Below are 16,188 nucleotides of genomic sequence, written 5' to 3'. Positions count from 1 at the left end.
TTAGACAAAAGTTCCTCAGAAATATATCTGCAGCCTACAGTAGGTAAACATAGCGAAGAGTAACGTGCTGATGCAAAAGATAAATACACTGAAACACATTGTTAAATTATCTTAATTAATTTTACTGCGGTCCTCAAAAAAAAAAAAAAAAAACAGAAATATTCTGTATATTTCTCAGCCATAAACTTCAAAGAAAATACTGAACAGTGGGAAGAACCCAGAGGAAAGCAATGAGAATCCCCGAAAGCACACAGTCTCTGAGGAGAGTTGGATGAAATTGGGTTGTTTAGGCAGGAGAATTCTGGAGGGAGATCCAATAACCGTCTTCAAAACAAAAAAAAAAAGGTAATTGCAAAGAAGCAGTGAATAGATTGATTTTCCTGTCCAACATGGAAAAAATAAAAAGAAACACCAATGAAAGTCAGATAAAAGTTAGAAAAGATCTTTCTAGTGAGAAAGTTGCTTAAGTTAAGAAACAGACTGTCCTGGACCTGAGTGTAGGATCTCCACCACTGAAATGACTGGGAGAAGACTGGAGAAACATTTTCTAGGAGCAAGATCTTACCTGCCCTTGGGTAAGAGGCAGAGCTTTCCATTGTGTTCTCCATGGTTTCTGTGCATGTTCAAGGCATTCCCAGGCTGCTGCTAATGCATAGGGAAGAGTTAGAAACTCCACTTCCAATGCCTTTATTTTATGTTACCCTCTAAAATCTGACAGCAATATCTATAATTGCACCTACTGCAAGTCAATGAACTGCTTGATATTCCACCAATTCTAGTCTGGACTTCTTTCACCGTGACTTCTCAATGCAGTTGTGGTCCAAATGTACCTGAAAAATATATTTGTGCTTGACTCTGAAGATCCTTAGTAAAATAAGCCCATATGTTTGGATGGATTAGGCTAATACCTTGAGTTCATGCCTTCCTTCACCAATAGATGATTTTACAACATGACTTTATTACAACTAATTTTTAACAAGATAATTGAAAATAAAGTTCCGTGACTGGATGGATATATATAACTTCTGACAAAAAATTAGGTGGGAAAAGCTCTTCCAGGAACTCAAATGCCTTCAGATTGGAATAAAACAATAATAGCACCACGGGAAAGAAAGCAAAACTGCAAAATGAACCATGCAGGGAGAACACAACTTAGATGCACTTTACCACTTCTGCTGTGAGAGAAACTAAGCACCGACTGGCCTGAAAATCCTCCTGTGTCAAGGACACCAGGGCCAGGGTTCAAATAGAAGCAGAAAGGAGAGTAAAGAGACCCAACTTTACCAGTGGGAAGACAAGAGCACATGAAAAAATAAATTAGACCAGTATTATCTATTATAGAGAAGTTTTCTTTTAAAAAAAAAATACCACCATGTGTTTGGAAAGAGCCTGAGAGTGAACTGTAGTGCTTCTGGCCCTGGAGCTGGGAGGATGAGAAGGTGAGTAAGGGAACAGAGCTGGGCAGGTTGGACAAAGTCCTCAATAGGGATGTGGGCCAGGGGGAATTGCACCTGTGGCTGGGGGAAGGCGCACACTATTCCCAAGGGGAGATGGAAGCGTCTAGGCTCTGTCACTGGCACCAGGAAGCCTGATCAGGGCTGGACGGGTGGGAACACAAGATAAAATTGGTTAGAATCATAGCATCATAGAATAGTTTAGGTTGGAATGGAACTTAAAGAGCATCTAGTTCCAACCCCCCATGATCTTTAAGGTCCCTTCCAGCCCACACTATTCTAGTTTATCAACATCATTTTCTCTTTGCAGCACACACTTCACTATATGCTCAAAACCTTTTAGAAAGCACAGAAATGTCTAAAATTCCATATAAAATTACCTTCTTCAGTAATTCATATTAGCATAAGTGATGAAGACTGATATTCTATTTTGTTAATTATTTCAGAAAGACTTGCTCAAACAATGCAAAAATAAATTACCCAAAATCATTATGAACATCATAACATGTTTACTTGCTTGTTTCTGTTCATCTATAATACGAACTATCCACAACTACTCAAGTGCCTCCTGGTTGTTTTTGTGACACTTTGACGAACACCATGTGGTATAAGATTCATGAGCTGTTCAGCTACATGACATGTTTTGAGAGCACACTACTTGTTATGCTGCAGTTTGAAATGTTCCTGTGATCCTGTCTGGCTGCAGAAGAGAATCAGGTGATACAGTTAATTGATACTCGGCTGTCCAAAGTCGGGTACATTAGTTCTGAGTAACAAATAATATCCAAATAGTCTATTAACACAAACTATTAATAACAAATTACAAATCAGAATCAGTCTGTAAAATTTTCACAGGTAGTAATAAAGCCTGTATTTGAAGTTGGTAACATTTACAACAGGTAATGTGATTCCTGTTCTCAGCCACTTTCCACAGGTTCTGGATTCCCACTGATTCTTAGCCTAGTGTCTTTTGTTTTACATTTTTTTGCAAGAAAAATAAAAGACTGTTTGTGGAAGATAAGGCACCGAGTGTCTAAATTCTGAATGGTTCTCTCTCCTGTAGTGAACATTAAGTGGTGGTTATTTTTCGAAGGCTGTAAACAAAATATTCCATATTGCATGAACTGCTCTGCAACACCCAATTCATGCATAAAAGAACAGATGCTCCTGGTTTTAGATCAGTTTTTAACAGCTCTCCCACTGGTCTTCCCTCCACTTTCAGATTCAAAGTGTGTAATTCCTGAAAACCAGCTAAGACATCAAGAGACATTACTCTTTGATGAACTCCCGAAGTGCTATGTGGGGAAAGTATTTATAACTGAATACATGAACCTAGCAAACCTGGGAGCAGATTGTGACCTCTGACACAGGGAAGCTTCATATTGTATTAATTTAATGTGATGGGATTGTACAGAAATCTACTGAGCTCCTACTGGAAACACAGGAATCACCATTTGATCCTGGGTTGAGTAGGTGGCCTGTCCTGCCATGTGTCTGATCCAGCAGCTACAGTCTGTGAGTCACCAGCACATACATTAGAGGCAGGTAAGGGTAGTCTGATTATAGAATCATAGAACAGTTAGCGTTGGAAGGGACCTTAAAGATCATTCAGTTCCAACCCCCCTGCCATGGGCAGGGACATCCCACTGGATCAGGCTGCCCAAGGCCCCATCCAGCTTGGCCTTGAACACCTCCAGGGATGGGGCAGCCACAGCTTCCCTGGGCAACCTGTGCCAGTGCCTCACCACTGTCATAGTGAAGAAATTCTTTCTGATGTCTACTCTAAATCTGCCCCTCTCCAGTTTAAACCCATACCCCCTATCCCCACAAGTCTTTATGAATAGCCGCTTCCAGCTTTCCTGTAGCCCCCTTCAGGTGCTGGAAGGTCGCTATAAGATCTCCTTGGATCCTTCTCTTCTCCAGGCTGAACAAGCCCAACTCTCTCAGCCTGTCCTCATAGGAAAGGAGCTCCAGCCCTCTGATCCTCTTTGTAGCCCTCTTCTGGACCCATTCCAACAGCTCCATATCCTTCTTATGTTAAGGATTCCAGAACTGAACACAGTATTCCAGAGGAGGTCTCACAAGATAGGAATAGAGGTGCAGAATCCCCTCCCTCACCCTGCTGGCCATGCTTCTTTTGATGCAGCCCAGGACACAGTCAGCCTTCTGGGCTGTGAGCGCACATTGCCTGCTCGTGTTGAGCTTCTCATCAACCAGCACCCCCAAGTCCTTCTCTGCAGGGCTGCTCTCAATCACATCATCCCCCATCATGTACTGAAAATGGCGATTGCCCTGACCCAGGTGTGGGACCTTGCCCTTGGTCTTGTTGAACCTCATGAGGTTCTCACAGCCCCACTTCTCCAGTCTATCCGGGTCCCTCTGGATGATATCCCGTCCTTCCGGTGTGGCAACGGTACCACTCAGCTTGGTGTCATCTGCAAACTTGCTGAGGGTGCACTCAATCTCATTTTCTATATCATTGATAAAGATATTAAACAGAACAGGTCCCAGGCAAACAGGGAAATACATTCCTTGTATGATCATTTTTAAGCATTTAATATTATGTGAAGATGCCAATATTCTAGAGTTATTTTTACAGCTATATAGAGGTGCTTACTACTTACTGGAGTCTACAGGGTTTTTCCACAAGGAAATTAAATACAAAGTCCAAAGTTTGTAAGAAATGATGAAACAAACCAATGCAACATCACCGTGAGTTTGGTGTTGGTATTAGGATCATCACTGATAAATCTAGCTTTAACCTCTTCAAACCCTCTAAAAGATAGAAGATTAGCCTGATGGTTTTGTTGATATTTGCATAAAAATTAACGTTACCACTGAGAAAATTGTTTTGTTAATTTATTCCAACTTGTAAACCCTTTAGGTATTAAAATGTAAATATTTACCTAAACAGAAGTGCTTTTCCTAACTCTTCAGACAAAAAGACTTATATGACTATTGTTCGCTATAGAAAAATAGGAAGCACATTGGAGCATTCAGCAAACTGCTCTGAGTTATCCCAGTGCAACCCAGTAAGTTTAGCATAAAAACTTTAGAAAGGAACTGGCAGGAGATATTTCATTGCATTTGTGTGACATTCTTTTACTGGTTTGCATACACTCCAGTTTCATGTAATTATATCCATACAGGGCTAATGCAGAGGTGCAGGTAAATGTTTGAGACTCTGAAAAGATTAAAGGGATACTGTTAACCTCATTCTTGCCTTTGCCTGGAATATTTCATGAGATTCTTTTAAGCTTTTATGCAATAATTTGAGAGCAAAAATAATTTAAATGGCTCTTTTTCTGACAATTCCTTCTTATTTGAATGCTACTAGAAAAAAATATATTAGAGGATCCAAGTAGCCTTGACATTGGATACTAAGTCTTAAAACACAGGAGAAAGGAATAAAGTAAACCCTTGAACCTCATTTCAATTCAAAAGAAAAAAAAAAAATCCCAGGCTTGTTAACATAAATAGTATGTGCAAATATGCATAAGACAACAGCCCCTTGGTAACGTTTTTCCCACCAGAGGGAATTCCAGAAAAATTGCAGGCTATGTGCAAATACTTTATTTTCTAAACAAAAATTGTATTATGCCAAAAGATATATACATTTCAACCACTATTAGAGGGTAATTAAATTATGTTAGTTAGCTTTGTTTGTAACACAAGGAACAAGATTTCTGTTGAAAGCACAAGGCTCTCCTAAGTTAATATCCTTTCATCTCACTAAGTGTCACACTGTAGGTGGTCTGCAGTGGTTTCTTTATACAGAACTTTTCACAGGATTTGCTTGATTCAATGTTACTTTTTAGCTTTTAGGTCAAGTGAAAAAAATAGCAGGAAAGCCACAAGAGGACAAATTCACCTTTCACTTACACTGTGTAAATCCTGTTGAATGGGGAAAGCAGGACAAAGACTGAACACTGTGCCTTTGACATAAGGAGAAATGCAAATATTTCATGAACAGGGCAACAAATGTCTTTGAAATTTGCAACAAAGTAACAATTGCAGTTAAACTGAGGAGCCTATTATTTCCTATTCATTGAAAACATATGTTGATGCTGTTGCACATCAGAAACAATCAGAAGTCATTTTATTTCTTATTTCAAAGGCTAAAACAGTAGCTTACTTTTTAATACATAACCAATTGTTAAAAAACATCTGGCGAGCTGTACCATTCATAGCTTATAGAAAAATTCTTTCTTTAAAGGCAAATTGGAAAATTTCATGCTTTCTTTTCTCTATAAATATACTATATCCTCATTCTCTGTAGAACTCCTTTGCCTTGCTTGCTCACCATTTCCATGTGGCCACTGGGTGTAAACATTGTGTCTATATCTTTAAAATGAAAAAAAAACTGATTTTTTTAGGACAAACTCTTCCTCTCCCCATCTTCATTTCCCACTTCCCTCTTTTTCTTGCACACCTCCATGCCACATTTTTCTCCCTCAGTTCATCACTCGGCATGGCACACGGCAGCCTTGACCATTTGCACTGTGTGGAAGTTAGCAGGGTCTTCCACACATAAAAAAAGAAAGCTAATTCCATTCCAAATACTTCCAGTGTGAAAATGTGAAACTGCTTTTTATAAGAAGGAGCCACTAAGTTTCATATACTCCAGTTTCATATACTCCTCTCTTATTGTATTAAATCTTAGAAAGCTTTCTGCGATATTGCATTTGAATGACTCTCGCCCTAGAGCCAAGGATTCTGATATCAGATGACCCTACTGCGATTTCAAAACTCATCTGCTGACTCACTGACATATAGAATTTGAGTTTTCCTGGCCTGTTGTCTAACACACTGAGGCCAGGCGTGCTGCAGTAGCAGCCTCTGAACACTCAGAGCAATCTTGTTAATTGCTAATGATGCTACCAAACTAGATTATGAAGGGATAATCCAAGACACCCAACAAAGTCTTTACAATTGCCAAGGCCAGAAGGGCCAGGAGGTATGAAAGGTGACATCTCTCTAGACAAGAGGAGCTGCCTTTGCAAGCTACTGCAGAAGTGCAGAGATGACTCTTTAGAAAGTGGCACACATGGAGCAAGGGATAGAGCACACATTGTACAGACAGATCGGGCTGACAGATAACCCAGAAAAGAGTACCAGAAAGCAGATTCTCAAAGTGAAGTATGGGCTCAATAATTCTCCAGCAGTAGAAAGAAAAAAAAATCCTGAAGAGAGAAAGATGTTCAAAATTATTCCTAAACAGGGAGGTGTAAATGGCACCAGTTCCATGTTTACTTGTAACATGAGCAACAACCAGAGGATGTGGTTTTAGTAAAGACAGACGTTACGTAGAAGGATGAGGCAATGGTTATCTAAATACAGCAAAAGTACTTACATTTCCCGAAGGCCCAACATACACCAAGTTGCACCAAAGACCAAAACTTTAGCAATCATCTCAGACATGAAAGAGCTGTACTACCGACAATTTGTTCTTGATATCTTCTGAAACAGGTACACATGAAGTAAAATTATTACAGATGAGGAAAAGTAGCAACGTAATCTAGACTCTGCAGACATATCAGAGCTCATAACATAGGTAAATTTGTTGTTTGCAGGAGTATGCATTATGTGAAAACAAGGAACAAGAAAAATAACAGGAAATTATAAGTATCTTAGCATAAGAGGAAGACCTTGAAAGAGGTGATTCTGCAGAGAAGGAAAGCATTCAACAAATGATTGGTCAGGAAAGTCCAGTTATTTCATCCCTCTTTTGCTTTCTGTTGTCATTAAAACGGCAGCCGACACCACTGCAACTGGCAAACAAAAAAGCTGGCTAAAATGAGGAATGAAAAGTGCTTAGGTAGCTTGTAAATCAATGTGTCCTGTGAAAGTCACCAAAAGATGTCTGGAAAACTGGTTCATATAATTTCTGAGACATTTTCTTTGGAAAGCTGTAGAGGACCGGTGACATTCCAAGTGACTGGAAAAGGGCAAAGACAGTGCTTATTTTTCAAACAGATGCAAAAGGGCAGCTTGGAAATAATAGGCCTGTTAAGTTTTTAGTTCCCTCACAGTAGTGGAGCAAATAATCTCAAAAAAATGCACCAAATAAAGAAAAAATTATTTTGAAAAAGAGAAAGAAGTAGTAGCGGACATGTGTTTGTAAACTTCCAGCCCTGCAAAGCTAATCTAATTTCCTGCAACAACAGGCAAATCTGTTTTGCAGAAGATGAAAGGAGCATAGAGAAAGAAGACAAACAGTGTATGTCACATAGCTTAACATTAGTTAACATATAACTCAATGTAAGTAAAGGTTTTGATACTGCCTGATTGGACATTCTCATAAGTAAGCTCAGAAAAAAACTGCTGTGAGTGCTATAAAATGAGTTCACAACTAAATGCAGAACCAGACACAGAGCACCTTTCAGAGGTTCACTGTCAAAAAAAGGTATAATTAATATGGTCTTCCTAAATAACTGGGATGATGGAGTAAATATACATTGCTGTATACATACATACACAAAAAAGATATGCAAATACATTGATACGTAAATATATATAGTGTGCATCTAAATTAACTGCAGTTAACCACAGTTTCAAAGTGCTGGAAGTTCAATTAGGGGTGGGACTGAAGTCCAGAATGACTTTATTTCAGAAACTCTATACAGATTGCAAAAGATCAGGATGTGTTTAAATAAGGACAATTACGAAGGTTTCTAGGTAGGTAGAAATAACCAATTACATAAATACAACTAGAAAATGAAAGGAAAGCATGGTTACAGGAAAGCAAAAGTGGACTATGAGTCACCATGTGAACTTCAGCCAAAACCCAAACCTCACTCTGGGCATACTGGCAGAAGGGATCACTCCAAGGCATATACAGTAATTCTCCCACCCTCCAGCTTGGCACTGGAAAAGGCACCAGGCAGAGTCTGAGTTTGTGTCCAGTTTGAGGCATCACTTTTCAAGGAAAACCTGAGTTTTGGGTGTGTTATGATCAGAGATCTGACCACAGAAGTGGAAGAATTGGTGGTATATTATCTGAGGGAGGACATGAGACGTCATAAATTTCTTCAGAGGAAATTCTGAAAAAAAAACCTAGTGTTGTGGTTTGTTAATATGTGCAATAGATTACTTCAAAAGGTTGTGCTGTCCCACCTCTGGAGTTACTCAACTTGTTGGACAGGTATCGGCAAGAAAAATTCAAACAAATTGTTGTTGACACAGTCAAGGGAATAGTCTAAGTGACTTGTTGACATCCATTCCAATCCCACTGACTGTGATATTGTACCAGGTTTTGACAGTAACTACTTAGGTGGAATTGACAAATTCTGCCTTATCTGTGAATGAGGGTCTGATATTACCTGACTGACTGTTCATTGTTTTGTTAAAAGCTTGGCAATTTTTTCCTCTGGTATGTCCATATACCATATAGACAACCTTATGGACTCCTTTGTTCATGGAAAAGTAACATCTTTACTGACTTTTCCAACCCTTTCCAAAAGAAGTCTGAAAAACAAACTATGTAGTCCAAAGCATCCTGTGCAGTGCCAATGAACATCTCTCTGGTCCTCAGCCTTTACAAAGGAAAGCAGACAGTTTTCTGATGTGCCATGAGAGTGGCTAATGGCTCCAGGGTAAGTGCTCACCACTATTCCATTTCCCTCTTACCTTCTCCTTGCTTGAATTTTTCCCCCAGCTCCATTCCTGCCCAACAGGCAATGGGTGCTCTGGAGTGAAGCTGCCTTTTCTTCTCATTGTTCACACAGTTACTAGTAGGTTGACTCCCAAGAGAAATTCCCAGGCATGACAGTTAATTCTTTATAGGCAGCCGTAGTAGTAGTAATATTCTCTGTTTACGTTCTTACTTTCAGTTTGTACAAAACATGCACAGAGAGAGTGGTTATATTTAATCTTTTCTAAATAACCTATTTGCAAGATTTTCTCAGATTTTCAGATATGAGATATTGAGTTTCTTCTATGTGAAGCACAACATTGATTTAGGGAAGGCAGAGATAAGGTAGAGGACAAGGCTTAGGTAATTTGTTTTTCTTAAGTCATCAGTGAACTCTTCTAGGGAAACATTACTCTGCTTGTTATTCTTATAGAAGATAGATATTAATTCTTATCTTGCATTCACCTGCTTATCTACCACATTACAGAGGGGTCCTGCCCACATGTAATCTACTGGTTAAATGCCAGTTTAATTCTACTATGCTCTAGGCCACAAGAAATCTGTTCAAAGGACGGCCCTTCATATACACACCACAGTATAAACATTTTAATGAAAGAGAATTTTTTGTAGGAGGAAAAAAGTTCCTTCACTTTGAAAATAATGAATAAGCTCTCATTGAAATGAATCCTCCATGTATATCTTTATGTTTCTGATCTGGCAGCTTTGAAGAGCTGATATCATCAGTTTCAGAACCTGGAGTCTGGCCGCTGTTCCCTGAAACATGCTTTACAATGGAAAAGACCATTTGAAAATGAGTAAAACAATACCCAGCAAAAAAAAATCAGGTACTTTTTCAAAGCTTGCAAACATTTTATCACTTTGCAACCATTTTTTCCTAACACATGAACCTTTCTGTATCTTTCACCTACCCATACCACTGCCCCACTACTCTGCCACTGCAATTAGAATGCTAGAGCTACTGAAGGTGGAGTTTAACTGCAGTCTTATTTTTCCACTGGAAACTCTTTGTGTAATTCCCATTGTGTGATGCGGCACAGTTGTTCTTGCCAGAACTTATACTGTGTCAGCCCAAGTAAGTACCATATTTCTTAAGTTCTTCTCATTGGTAAGCACAAAAGCACACTGCTGTATGCCTGACTTCACTGGCAAAGCCAAAAGCAAACTCACATGCGGTCTTCAGCAGAGATGGGAAACTCATCCTTAGCACAGGACTTCTCACAGGAGCCACGTCAGTTCATAAACTCTTTTCTACAGAGGAATCGAGACAGAGGCTGTAAGTCTCAGCGAGCCTCGAAAGTTGACCACTGAACTCAAAAGGGAGCAAAGACAATGCTTTTGAATCCTTTCCTCCCTTGACCCATGCAGTTTACTTACCCAATGTCACAGCAAGAATCAGAGCTGGAGTCAGTATTTAAGTACATGATCTTCCTGCACATGAGACTGTAAGCTGTTATTTACTTTGTGCACAGGAGTGGCAGCTTTTCAGGCTTTCAGCCACAGCACTCTCCATCCCACCACTGGTGCTAATGGTCCCTGCTGGTCCCTGGCTGGGCTGACAAGAGCCAGTCTGACCCTCCCTGCAGTCCCCCAGCACTCCTCCCATGGGAGCTCACCCTCCCCCTACTACAGGGCCCCCAGGCACCCATCACCCTAAAATTGCCCCCAATGAAACTGAGATCTCTAAATGTAAGAGCAGGTTTAAACCATCAAAAAAATGCAGTACAAACTGAGCTGCCATAAAGCTTTAAACCACCCAACCATTAATAGGCTTTTTGCTTATAATGAAAAATTCAAAATCTATTTCCTTCTCCTTTTATAACCATTCCACAGGCTCCCAAAAGAGCAGGAGCTGTATCAAAATGTACTCTGGATGCTTTTGCAACAGTAACTCATTCTGAGGATCTCCAGTCCTGAAAGGCTCAACTGCTTTTCTGTACAGATAGAAAGATCGGATACATCTCACATGACAGACAGAATCTTTTCAAGAAGTCTGCAAATCTGTGGAGCCCACAGGAGACAAAAGTTGGTTCAGATGTTTGACAACAAAATCACAAGAGGTGGAAGAAAGTCTCCTGCGGTAATCCAAGGAGACATCACTGACTCCGGCAGCTCACATTCTCCAGTGAATCTCAAAGACTCTGTGACGTGGACTGTTCACATCTGCTTAGTCATGGCAGAACTTAAAAGTACCAAAGAGCTCCTCTACTTTCCACAATTAGCCTTATCCTCCTGGAGCCTGTGCAAGTAAAGGGTCAGGCAGTGTGGAGTGCAGTTTTTCTGAGCTCTCACGCTGACCGTCCTGCTCTCAGCGCATCTCTTCCTCCCACTTACACCAAGGAGGAGAGAACATCAGGCAGAGGAGGTGGCTTTTTAAATTCAGTAAATCAGAGTCCCCATGAATATTTTCTGGATTTATAATCACAAGCAGCATCTAGCTTTGGGATCACAGGAATTAGAGCCTGGGGTCTGCAGTCCCCAAATTTCAGGACTTTGTTGTGTTCACATAAATACTTAGCATAATGGACTCTAGATTATTGCACTTTAACAACTAACACTAACAACTAACAACTCCCTAATCCTAAAAGCAAATGAAGAATTCCCATACATCAATATAGAGCACTGTTCTCTTGTTCATGAGGTTGTCATGTGTAACCAAGCTCAGTTCTGGGACATCTGGATTCTTGCTCACTAGTTTAGTAGGAACACAGGGAGACCCAAGAATCTCCATATTCCTTCTGTTCTGCACCCCACAGCGATTCTGAAATGTGCAAAACCACCAAATACTCTGCCAGAAACATAAAAGGCCAGACATGACTGGATTTGTCTCCCACCATGGTGCTGGTCTCTCCATCTCAGGTGGTCAAGACTACCATAGTCATGACAGAAGTGCAGAAAAGAAAAGTTATTCCTCCTATCCAGGAGATAACTGAAACTGGTCGAATATATTTCTCTCTTGCCCAGAAAGAGAGTCAAGGCTCAGATGCAAGCATCAACATTTGGCCATCTGAACCCCACATATTCTCTCTGAAAGCCCCTCTATTTCCCTTCTCCCTTCTGCTCCCCCTTCAGTCAATGGATCCTTCAGCCTGCAGAACCATCAGGCCTAGAAACACTCCAGCATGAAAAATAAAGGAATATGCAATCCCCACAGCTTGCAACTACTTGGTGACATTTTCTTCTGTCTCCCATTGATAATCCATAACTGGGCCACTTTGCACTCTGTTCAGCTCCAGTACAAAGTCCATGTCGTGGGAGGATTTTTGCCTTTGCAGGCAGCTTGTTTGCCATGTGTACGTCTACAAAGTGTGCTTGACGGGTTCTGTGCAAGGAATATGATGACCTATTGTGCATTAAAGTCTGCTGGACATCCTCTAGTATTCAGCTTCAGCCAAAATTCAGTGTTATTAGCCCATTTATCTGAAGAACCCTTCTACATAACCATGTAAAATGAAATTATTGTCTCAGTTGCTGTAGTGGAAATTGTGACAATAATGAATGTGCAGTGAAAAAGATGATCAGGGCTGTGGTCTCTGCTGGAATAGCAATCTTGTTGGCCATCCCCAGACTCCCTGCATCTCTACCTTCCGCAAACTGGCAAGGCAGAACAGCCCAAGAGGCAGCCTTCAAAAAGCAAGCGTGAGATGGGTGCAGTCTTCCTCTCAAACATGGACTAAGCAAACATGGCCAGTCATTCCAGGAAACATATCTGAGAAACTTGAAGGATCTGCACAAAAAAGTTGGGCTGCCTCAAAACATTTTGTGTGATCTTTCAGAAAGAGAAATTAAAAATGCCCATTGTGATTCTGGTCAGTTATTACTTTTTCTTTTTTTGTTCCATTGGCCTCACTCAAAAACTTTCTTGTCTCAGATCTCAACTAAAACTGCTCAACCATGCTTTTCCTTTAATAATACGCAATCACTTTTTTTTTTCAGAGTGAAAGTCTGCTCTTTTTACACTTGCTTTACAAGGCAAATTTGGCATACAGTTCAGTTGTGTCTCCTGATGTCGGCTTATTGAAGGCAGGTGCACACTTTAATATATATGGGCACAAAGACCCCCTTCCAGACTATAAAAGAATACTGGACATGTCCTCATGTGCAATATCTCTAGGTTTTTTATTCGGAAACCTAAAAATATGAGCTGTTCTTTTGCCTATACACGTTACAAATGAGTGTGAACAGAAAGGCACCATATTACTACATTACACAGAGATGGTGTTAAAATGGCTCCATTAGTGTTTTTTCTAGCACATTGTCTTTATGTGACAATAATGGGAAAAGGAAATGTTACTGTAAAGTTACACTTTCATTGCTAACAAGAGGGAATCATGCAATAAAGTATAACATGGCAGAGTAGCTTCAGCTAGCCCAATTGTCATCATTTTATTTAGTCTGGGAAAAGGTGATACAGAAAGCAGTTAAACAAAAATCCTTCATTTACTATTTAACATTCTTATTGTATTAATAATATACAACTGACGGTAATGGAGAACAATTATTCTGTCTATAATGAAATCAACATGGTCCACATGATGTCATCCTCCAAGATCTTTAGTGTGGTGTCTTTTTTTATTTTGATAGATCTATATGTAAAATGAGTCCACCTGTGGATTTTTGAACACTTTGTACTTTCTAAAAGTACAAAAAAAATTAAAAACAGATTAAATATTTTATATCATTTTGTTCTCATTTGCCTGTTTTTGTTCACTTAAATCTCTCAAAAGGCCAAATCTATGCAGGCTGCAGCCCCATGCATCTGACATTGTGGCTCTGCCTTGTGCCAGGCCATGTCCTGGTAAACTATATGAAGGACTTGCTGTAAGAAGGAACTCTTTGTCTCGGAGGCACTTTATTGTGTTCCTGTCTACAAAAAAAGCAAAACAAAATACAAGGAAAATGCAGACAGTGGGGCTGTGCCCATGAAGATATTCAGCGATATATTTCTCACTGATTCCTGGACCATCTAAATACCTCTGAGGGCCTGTAAGGACATCTACACCAGTAACCGAAACAGGTTGAACACATGTTCTTGGGCATGACGCTTCAGCTGTCAAACCTGCTAAATTGTTGGTACGGTCTCTCATATGGAGTCAGCCCATGCCATTGAGCTGTCCCCAAATATCCCAAAAGTTTAGCAGTGAATGTAAGTCAGGGACCATTCCCAGGAGGGAACTCCTCAGGTGTAGACAAGGAGGGAGCAGAACCAGGTCTGCATCTGACCTTCGGTGCCAGGTATTGTCAGGCCTAGAGAGTGTCTCTGAGCACAGTCACATCCTCAGAAATTCAGGATAATGTGTTCAAAAGTGGACTTAGTACTCAATATTTGTATGGGGTTTTTTTGCTGGAGCTTTGTTTGAGAGATAAGAGGTGTGTCTGACCAATAAACCCCTAAACCTGGAAGAAGGTTTGCAGGAAATGGGCAAGAGAAACTTTGCAGAATGAAGCTCAGAGAATAGTGCAAAGCAGCTGACTTTATCTCAATACAATAGGGACCAGAGGGGACCTTTGTTTTAGATAAAGAGCTGTTAACAGTTGAGTGGATCAGGTAGTGGTGTAAATGTCTCCTTGAGTTACTCAAGGGGGGAGTAAGTCCAATACATGAAAACTAAACAACAGTAACAAAAAATTAAGAGAACAATGGGCTTGAATGACTTCAACATACTCATTCCTTCCCAGCAACTGGGTATGTCCAGAGTCATGGCAGTAAGTCATACAATCACAGAATCATAGAATATCTCAAACTGAAAGTGACCCATAAGGATGACGGAGTCCAAGTCCCTGCTCTTTGCAGGACTACCTAATACTAACCCATATGACAAAGAGCATCGCCCAGATGCTCCTAAAACTCTAGCAGGCTTTGTGCCCTGATCATTTCCCTGGGAAGCCTGTTCCAGGAACTGACCACTCTCTCAGTGACAAACCTTTTCCTAATGCCCAGTCCAAACCTTCACCAATGCAGACAATACAGTGTGCATTTAACAGAGACCAGCAATGGGAATCACATTGGTGTTGTGACTGGAACTGGGTACTGTAATTGCTAAACTTCGCTAAGTGTGACTTACATTAGTATTGTGGGTTTTGTATAATTTGTATCACTCTACTAAATCAGAAATCCTGTGTTAACATCAACAATTTGCAAATAAGTAATTTGACATTAAACATTGCACCCTCTGCATATGGAATATCTAAAAGGAGCTGGGCAGAAAACCTGGACTCTGCCAGGAAGACGACACCTTTTCTTTTCACATAGCAAAGGCTGCAGCACAACAGAGCACTCCCTCTGAATTTAAGCTTATGTCAGCTGTCAAAATGCTTGTACAACTTAATCCTTAAGTCATATTAAATACGAAATTGGGCTTCTAAGTCCCCTATGCATAAATACAAATTATACCTCTAATCCTTGATTCGATCATCTCTTTATTCCAGTAAGTTTGCCTCTGATGACATCATGGTCCTGTTGTGTTCTGGTTCAGATGGTGATCAATTTTCACTGTGTTATTTTTTCCCCTTCTCAAATCCAAACCTACAGAACACTATGTGTCTCTTAATTCATGGGTTGTGTGGGTAGCCCATTATAAAGTCCCATATTTCATGGAAAGCACAGGGCTGCGCACAGCAGATCTGTCTTGGATCTCTGCCAAGGAGCAGCAGGTTCCTGCTCTAGCCTAAAATTTACACTAGAGCACAGACATACACCCACACGGCATAGAAAAGAGATGAACTTGAACTCGAGTCAAAGCTCAGACCCAGGCCAACTACTTAGCTGAACATACCTATAATTACCATACCACTACATTAGATCAAAACCAGAAAAACTTCAGTATAAGAGTTTCATCTCATTCTTAAAAGATTTGGAGGTCATCTGGGGACTGAAAATAGGCAGAACAACCTAGAAAATAAATGAAAAGATGTGTTGCTGTTCCACTGTAAAACTTCAAGAGCGCAGGTTTGATGCACCAGCTCACCTCCTTACCACACTGCTTCTGTGCTTAAAAGTCTTTGACTGCTGTACAACTCATGCAAACAATACTTGACTATTCTGATATGCCCTTGACAATATCAACTGCCAAAGAATGGGCT

The sequence above is a fragment of the Cuculus canorus genome, chromosome 1 (genome assembly GCF_017976375.1).
Source record: "Cuculus canorus isolate bCucCan1 chromosome 1, bCucCan1.pri, whole genome shotgun sequence".
Lineage (NCBI taxonomy): Eukaryota > Metazoa > Chordata > Aves > Cuculiformes > Cuculidae > Cuculus > Cuculus canorus.
This window is presented reverse-complemented; position numbering follows the sequence as displayed.